Source organism: Carassius carassius, chromosome 12 (assembly GCF_963082965.1).
Source record: "Carassius carassius chromosome 12, fCarCar2.1, whole genome shotgun sequence".
NCBI lineage: Eukaryota > Metazoa > Chordata > Actinopteri > Cypriniformes > Cyprinidae > Carassius > Carassius carassius.
The window spans coordinates 152,248-160,000 of record NC_081766.1 but is presented as its reverse complement, the minus strand read 5'-3'; positions in this window follow the sequence as shown (position 1 = coordinate 160,000).

Here is a 7,753-nt window from a genome sequence, read left to right as displayed (position 1 = left end):
TTAGAACATATTAAAAATCTTAAATTAAAGAAAGCATGTGGACAAGATCACATTAATAATGAAATGCTTAAACTCAGCAGTCCCAGCATGATTCAAACAATAGGCAAATGATTTAATCTGGTGTTCTGGTCCGGACACTTCCCTGAGATCTGGTCTGAGGGACTCATCACCCCCATATTTAAGAGCGGCGATCGATTCGACCCCAATAACTACCGCGGGATAAGTGTGGGCAGTGTGTTGGGAAAACTGTTCTGCAGTATCATACACACACGCATCGTCTCACACATCTCAGCACACAACATCTTAAATAAAGCACAGATTGGCTTTTTACCAAAACATCACACATCCGACCACATCTACTCTCTCCACACTCTAATCAACAAGAACATCAACCACAAACAAAGGAAAATATTTGCATGTTTTGTAGACTTTAAAAAAGCATTTGATTCAATTTGGCATGATGGTCTACTGTACAAAATCCTACAAATTGGCATTGGCGGAAAAACATTTGACATTATTAAATCTCTGTACACCAACAGCAAAAGTGCGGTGAAGATGGGTAACCGCAGAACCGCGTTCTTCGAGCAGGGCCGTGGAGTGAGGCAGGGCTGCAGTCTGAGCCCAACTCTATTCAACATCTACATCAATGACCTGGCGTCAGCGCTGGAGAGCTCTACTGTGCCCGGCCTCACTCTACAGGGGTCAGAGGTCAGATGACCTGGCCCTGCTGTCCCGCACACCTGAGGGCCTTCAGCAGAGCCTGTCCCTGCTGGAACAATACTGTCACGACTGGGCCCTGACCGTCAATCTGGACAAAACCAGAGTCATGGTGTTCCAGAAGAAAGCCAGATCTCAGGGACACAAACACCAGTTCCTGTATAAAGGCCAGGTCCTGCAGCACAGCTCTAGCTACAGCTATCTGGGCATCGACATCAGCGCTTCGGGATGCTTCGGTCTGGCTGTGAAAACACTCGCTGAAAAGGCTCGGAGGGCTTTCTATGCTATAAAGTCACGATGTGGACACTTAAAATTACCCATTAAAACCTGGATAAAATTATATAATTCAATAATAAAACCAATTCTTTTATATGGATGTGAAATTTGGGGACCAGTACTAAATTTTACAAATTGGGATAAAACATCAGTAGAAAAATTACAATTGGAAATTGGCAAAAATATTCTGGGGGTTGACAGAAAGACGTCCACTGCGGCCTGCAGGGCTGAGCTGGGCCTGTACCCGCTGAACATGGAGATCCAGAAGAGATGTGTTCAGTTCTGGCATCACCTCCATCAGTCTGACCCAGAGTCAGTGCAATATAAAGCCCTCCTCGCCAATGAAAGCTCAGCAGAACCTCATCCTCTGAACTCACTCGCTCTTCAACTCGTCCATCAACCCCAAACCTTTTATTAACCATATCCACAAACATCTAAAAGTCACTCATGATCAAGCACTAAAAGCACATTTTGCCCTCCAGAATAAACTGCAATGTTACTCGGCCCTCAATAGAACCACTAAATTGGCCAGTTATCTATTTATTAAACATTTTAAAGAAAGACAAATCCTCTCCAAATACAGATGAAGTGAGCATGATCTAGAGATAGAGAGAGGAAGACAGAGAGAGAGCAGAGGATCTGTAGACACTGTGACCTACAGCACATCGAGGATGAGGAACACTTTCTGCTCTTCTGCTCTAAATACACCAGTATAAGAGAAACCTTTCTGCCCAGGTTTGAAATCTTAATTCCATCATTCTCTGAACTGAGCGACACTGACAAAATGTTCTTCTTACTGGGAGAAGATGATAGTACAGCTGCACTAGCGGCTAAATATGTGTTAGCTATTCACAACGCCAGAGTCAGCTAATTCTCTAGAGAGACCGACTGCATTTATCTATTTATTTATATTTACTATGCTACATATGACATGATCTGTACATATATGTTTTGTTTGTTTGTTTTATTACTTATATATAATATGTTGATGCTTTGGCAACATTGTGTTTCACAGTCATGCTAATAAAGCTCATTTGAATTGAAATTGAGACAGAGAGAGAGAGCGAGAGAGAGAGAGAGAGAGAGAGACAGAGAGAGCGAGAGAGAGACAGAGAGAGAGAGAGAGAGAGAGACAGAGAGAGAGACAGAGAGAGAGAGAGACAGAGAGAGAGAGAGAGAGAGAGAGAGGGAGAGAGAGCGAGAGACAGAGAGAGCGAGAGAGAGACAGAGAGAGAGACAGAGAGAGAGAGAGAGAGAGAGAGAGAGACAGAGAGAGAGAGAGAGAGAGAGAGAGAGAGAGAGACAGAGAGAGAGAGAGACAGAGAGAGAGAGAGAGAGAGAGAGAGAGACAGAGAGAGCGAGAGAGAGACAGAGAGAGAGACAGAGACAGAGAGAGAGAGAGAGAGAGACAGAGAGAGAGAGAGACAGAGAGAGAGAGAGAGAGAGAGAGAGAGAGAGACAGAGAGAGAGAGTTACCACGGTTACGATGGCAGTTGGCAGCAGAAATACCAGCTCCTGATTTCAACATCATTTTTGCCAGATAATGGATTTTTTCATGAACCAAATCATAATTAGTTAATTGGACATTTATTTGTGAACAATAGAGGCAGAAGATTTCTAAGGTAAGACCTCTTAAAAAGATTGTCATCGACTAAAAACGACATATAAAGTCACTGTAGCAGTTAACTGTTAGCCAAGCTGACATTCTGTGACAGTTAGTTCAGTTAGAACAACATGGGCCTCACTAAAGCAGAGGCATTTTTCAAAAATGAAGAGGAGTTGGAGATAATCTATCCAGCAGAAATTAAATCTACAAAAGACAAGAAAAAGATGAAAGAGATTATGCTGAGGGAGAACCCAGAGATTCTGCTATCTGACTACAGTGGAGCAGAAAACAGCAGAGTGCTGTGTAACCTGCTGTTCTTCACTGAACAGACATCATCCTGGCACACCGTCCTCTGCTCAAACATGACATGTGTGAGGAAAGGAGGCATCAGCAAAGGCAGACAACTCACTCTGGAAGGAGAGAACGACACAAAGCTGACTGTGAATCTTTACCATAATGGCACAGTCATGGTCCAGGGAGCAGAAACCAGCCTCAGTGAATTCCAGAGGAGCTTCAGAAACCTTAAACACCAGGTTCAGAAGATAAAACAAGATCCTGAAATGAAGAGCCACACAGTGCCCAGCACCAGCTCCGTTACCATCTCTGACAGCAGCTCAGGAACTCCTCAAACACACAGACACTCCAGCACTCCTGCGTCTCCTAAGATCAAGGCTTTGAGAGATAACATCGCTGAGCTGGAGCAGCACTTCTGTCTGTTTAAAGAGGAAACTACCAACAGCCTCCATCATCTGCTAAACCTGACCAGCCACCACAGTGTGCAACAAATACAGCAGCTCTGCTCTGCTGTAAAACAACTGGAGGAGGACAATCAAGAGCTGCACCAAGAGCTGAGGAGGGTGAGAGAAGAGAACAACACAGCCACACACTGGAGAGACTGCTGGAGGAGACCAGAAACCAGCTCCACACAAGACAACACCAAGAGAGTGTCAGCACCCAAACACACAGCACAAACACCACTCAACAGCAGCAGTGTGTCAGCTCACCGTCTCAGAGCTCCTTCACTCCTGCAACCGCTCACAAGCTCAAGAGGAAAGAGAGCAGCAGCAGTACACAGAGTCCTCCACCTGCACCATTCAGGAGCACCAGCAGAGAACAGAAGAGTCAAGACAACATCATTATACTCTGTGATTCCAACGGCCATCATCTCGACCCCAGACGACTGTTTCCGGGGAGATCTGTGAAGAAGTTCTGGTGTCCCACGTCACACTCAGCTGTGAGGCTGCTGCGAGACGGTGGGTTCGGTGCACCGTCACACATCATTCTCCACACCGGGACAAACGACCTCAGTGCTAGAAACATAGATGTCACTAAAGCCCTGACCAACGTAGTGCAAACAGCTAGGGCCAAAATCATCATCTCGACCCTTCTACCTCGCAGAGACGTGTCTCAAAACATCATCAACTCCATCAATGAGAAGATAGCTGGAATCTGTGCTTCAATGACAAATGTCCACATAGCTGACCATCAGCGCATCACCCATGAGCATCTATATGACCACATCCACATCCATCGAGAGGGAATGAGACTGTTTGCTAAGAGCATCAAGGAGACAGCCCTGCGCCCCCCTCCGAAGACGCTCGGTGATCACGAGGAGAGGGTAAGAGTGCTTCAGTCAGACAGCTACGCCGCTGTAGCAGCAGGACGAGCTAGAACAGACTCCAGAGACCTGATCCAGATCAAAAACATGCTGAAAATGATCTGTGACAACCTACTAGCTTAACTACTTACAGTGTGTCTGGAGTTAAAAACTATCATTACTTCTTAATTACTTTTATTTCACTTATTTCTACTTGTTTACTTTCAAATTTGACAATTGTAAAACTCATTCACTCGTGATATATTTATGTGTATATATATATTATATATATTTTATTTATATATATAATCCTTTTTTTTTAATTGATGAATTTATATTTTAAAACATGATTTGTTCATGAATTCATACATTATTCTGGTAAATGCAATACTTCCCAATGTCATCGTTTAAAATAACTAGTTATAATATTCAAGGAATGTTCTCTTCAGCTTTTGGAGAGAAAAGTACCAATCCTGATTTTATTAACGCTGTACATAGTTCAGACATAATTATTTTACTTGAGACATGGAGTCGTTTAGACTCTCAAACCTCCCCCCCCTCACACTACAGAGAGCTGCGCATCCCCTCAATCAAACAGCCTGATGTTAGAAACGGAAGAGATTCAGGAGGAATCAGAGTCTGGTTTAAACACCATCTGTGGCAGTATATTCAGCCCATGAAAAAGGGAAAAACACACATTTGGATAAAAATTCAAAAAGAGATTTTGTGTTTAGATGAGGACCTGTACCTGTGTTCCACATATATCCCCCCATATGAGTCGCCTTATTATAATGAAGACATCTTCTCAACCCTACAATCAGAGATCAATTACTTCCAGTCTAGAGGTTCAGTTCTATTAATGGGGGATCTGAACGCCAGAACGGGGAAGGAACAGGACTACATCAGCTCTGATGGGGACAAATATATTAACAGTTCACTTCATCATCAGCAAAAAGGTTTTACCAAAACACGCCAGAATTATGACAACACGATTAACAGACATGGAAAACAAGTCCTGCAGCTCTGCAAAAGCCTGGGCCTGTACATAGTGAATGGCAGAATGACGGGTGACTCTCTGGGCCGATGTACATACAGCTCACATCTGGGCAGCAGCACAGTAGATTACGCCATCACAGATCTAGACCAGAGTCAGATCAACTATTTCACAGTGATGCCACAGCTGCCATTATCAGACCACAGTCACATAGTCCTCAGTCTCAACAGGTCAGGGAATCATCTGCCATCTTCTGAACAGAAAGTTCAATTATATCCGCTCCCCCCCAAATTTATATGGAGTAAAGACAGTCCTGCCCAGTATGAAGCTGCGCTCCACAGCACCCACGCTGAGAACATGATAGACTCATTTCTCCTGACTACATTTAGTGTAGAGAAGAGAAGTATCAATTTAGCAACTAAACAGTTAACTCAAATCTTTTCTACAGTGGTCAGAAAAGCCCTCAGAAAAAGAACAAATTACCGATGTAAAAAAGAAATCGCTAAAGATGCTTGGTTTGATAAAGATTGTCAAAAACTAAGAAAAGAATTAAGATCATTATCAAATAAAAAACACAGAGACCCTGCAAACCAACAAATACGAGCCACATATCAAGAAATGCTCAAACTATACAAGTCACTATTAATACAGAAGAAAACTGACCACATAAAAATTAAAATAAACAAAATTGAAGAAGCAATCGATCAAAATTCTTTTTGGGATTTATGGAATAATTTAGATAAATCCAAAGAGGCCAAACACCTTCCCATCTATGACCCAAACATCTGGACTGAACATTTCAGAAAACTCTATTCTCTAAACGAACCAACCCTCGCCCAAAAACATCTGACCTCCCAACTAAATAACCTGGAATACACGAGAAAAGAGCAGCTCAATCATTTAGACAAGCCCATAGAATTAACTGAACTGACAGAGAAGATGAAATCCCTCAAAAATAAGAAATCAAGTGGCTTAGATGGAATTTCTAATGAAATGCTGAAACACAGCAGCCCCAAACTGAGACTTGCTATCCTAACATTATTCAATCTCTTATTAAAATCTGGACACTTTCCTGAGATCTGGAAAGAGAACGTGATAACCCCGATTTTTAAACAAGGTGAAAAGTATGACCCAAATAATTATAGAGGCATCACAGTGAGCAGTAACCTCGGAAAACTATTCTGCTCCATCATCAATGAGAGATTAATTCAGTTCATCCAAGAACACAAGATTTTAAACAATTGTCAAATTGGATTTATGCCAAAACAGAGAACTTCAAATCACATTTACACACTCCACACACTCATAGAAAAATATGTTCATCAAACAAAACAAGGAAAAATATTTGGCTGCTTCATTGATTTTAAAAAAGCCTTTGATTCGGTATGGCACAATGGACTTTTTCTAAAACTGATTCAGAGCGGAATAGGAGGAAAGACATATGACATCATAAAGGACATATACAACGGGAACAAATGCTGTGTCAAGATCAACGACAGACGTACTGATTATTTCAGTCAGAATAAAGGAGTGCGTCAAGGCTGTAGCCTCAGCCCGACTCTGTTTAATATCTATATTAATGAACTGGCATCAGCACTTGAGAAGTCCCCTTGCCCTGGTCTGACCCTCGAGGGCTCCTGTACGCTGACGATCTTCTGCTCTTGTCACCTCATGAAGAGGGGCTACACCAAAGCCTCTCGCTTTTAGAAGATTACAGTAGAGACTGGGCCTTACCAATAAACATGGAGAAATCCAAAATTATCATCTTTCAGAAAAAACCTCGGCTTACTGACAAAAAATATAGTTTCACAATCGGGGGAACACTTCTTAATCATGTGACGTGTTATAATTATTTGGGTCTCACTATCTCAGCTTCTGGTCAGTTTGACCTGGCAATAAAACATCTGACTGATAAGGCACGCAGGGCTTATTACACTATTAGAAAATCTTTGTTCAAATTCAACCCACCTATTAAATTATGGCTAAAAATCTTCGACAGCATCATCAAACCCATTCTTCTATACGGTTGTGAGATCTGGGGCCCCAAATTTAAATTAAACTACACATCGTGGGATAAAAGACCCACTGAAATGTTCCACCTGGAGTTCTGCAAGAACATCCTGGGACTTCACAGAAACGCCCCTAGTCTCGGCTGCAGGGCAGAACTGGGCAGATTCCCTCTTCTAGCAGAGATCCAGAAGAGAACAGCCAAGTTCTGGTTCCATCTATCAGACACACGGACAGATGATTACCATCACTGCGCTCTTATGTACAGGACAGGACACCCAGAGAGTGACCCCACGCACTATTTAGTGGAAAAACACCAACTCAGCTCAACCATTCAATTAAGACACGCAAAAGTTAAAGAAATTGTAAAACTAACCCAGGAAGAATACATCTATGATTGGCAGGTCAAAGTAGAACAAATTAACAAATTAAAATACTTCTATAGATTAAAGACTGGCTATCAATTGGCACCTTACTTGATCAAAATTAAAGACTATAGTAAGAGAAAGCTCCTGACGAAGTATCGTCTGAGTGATCACCGTCTGTGTGTGGAGAC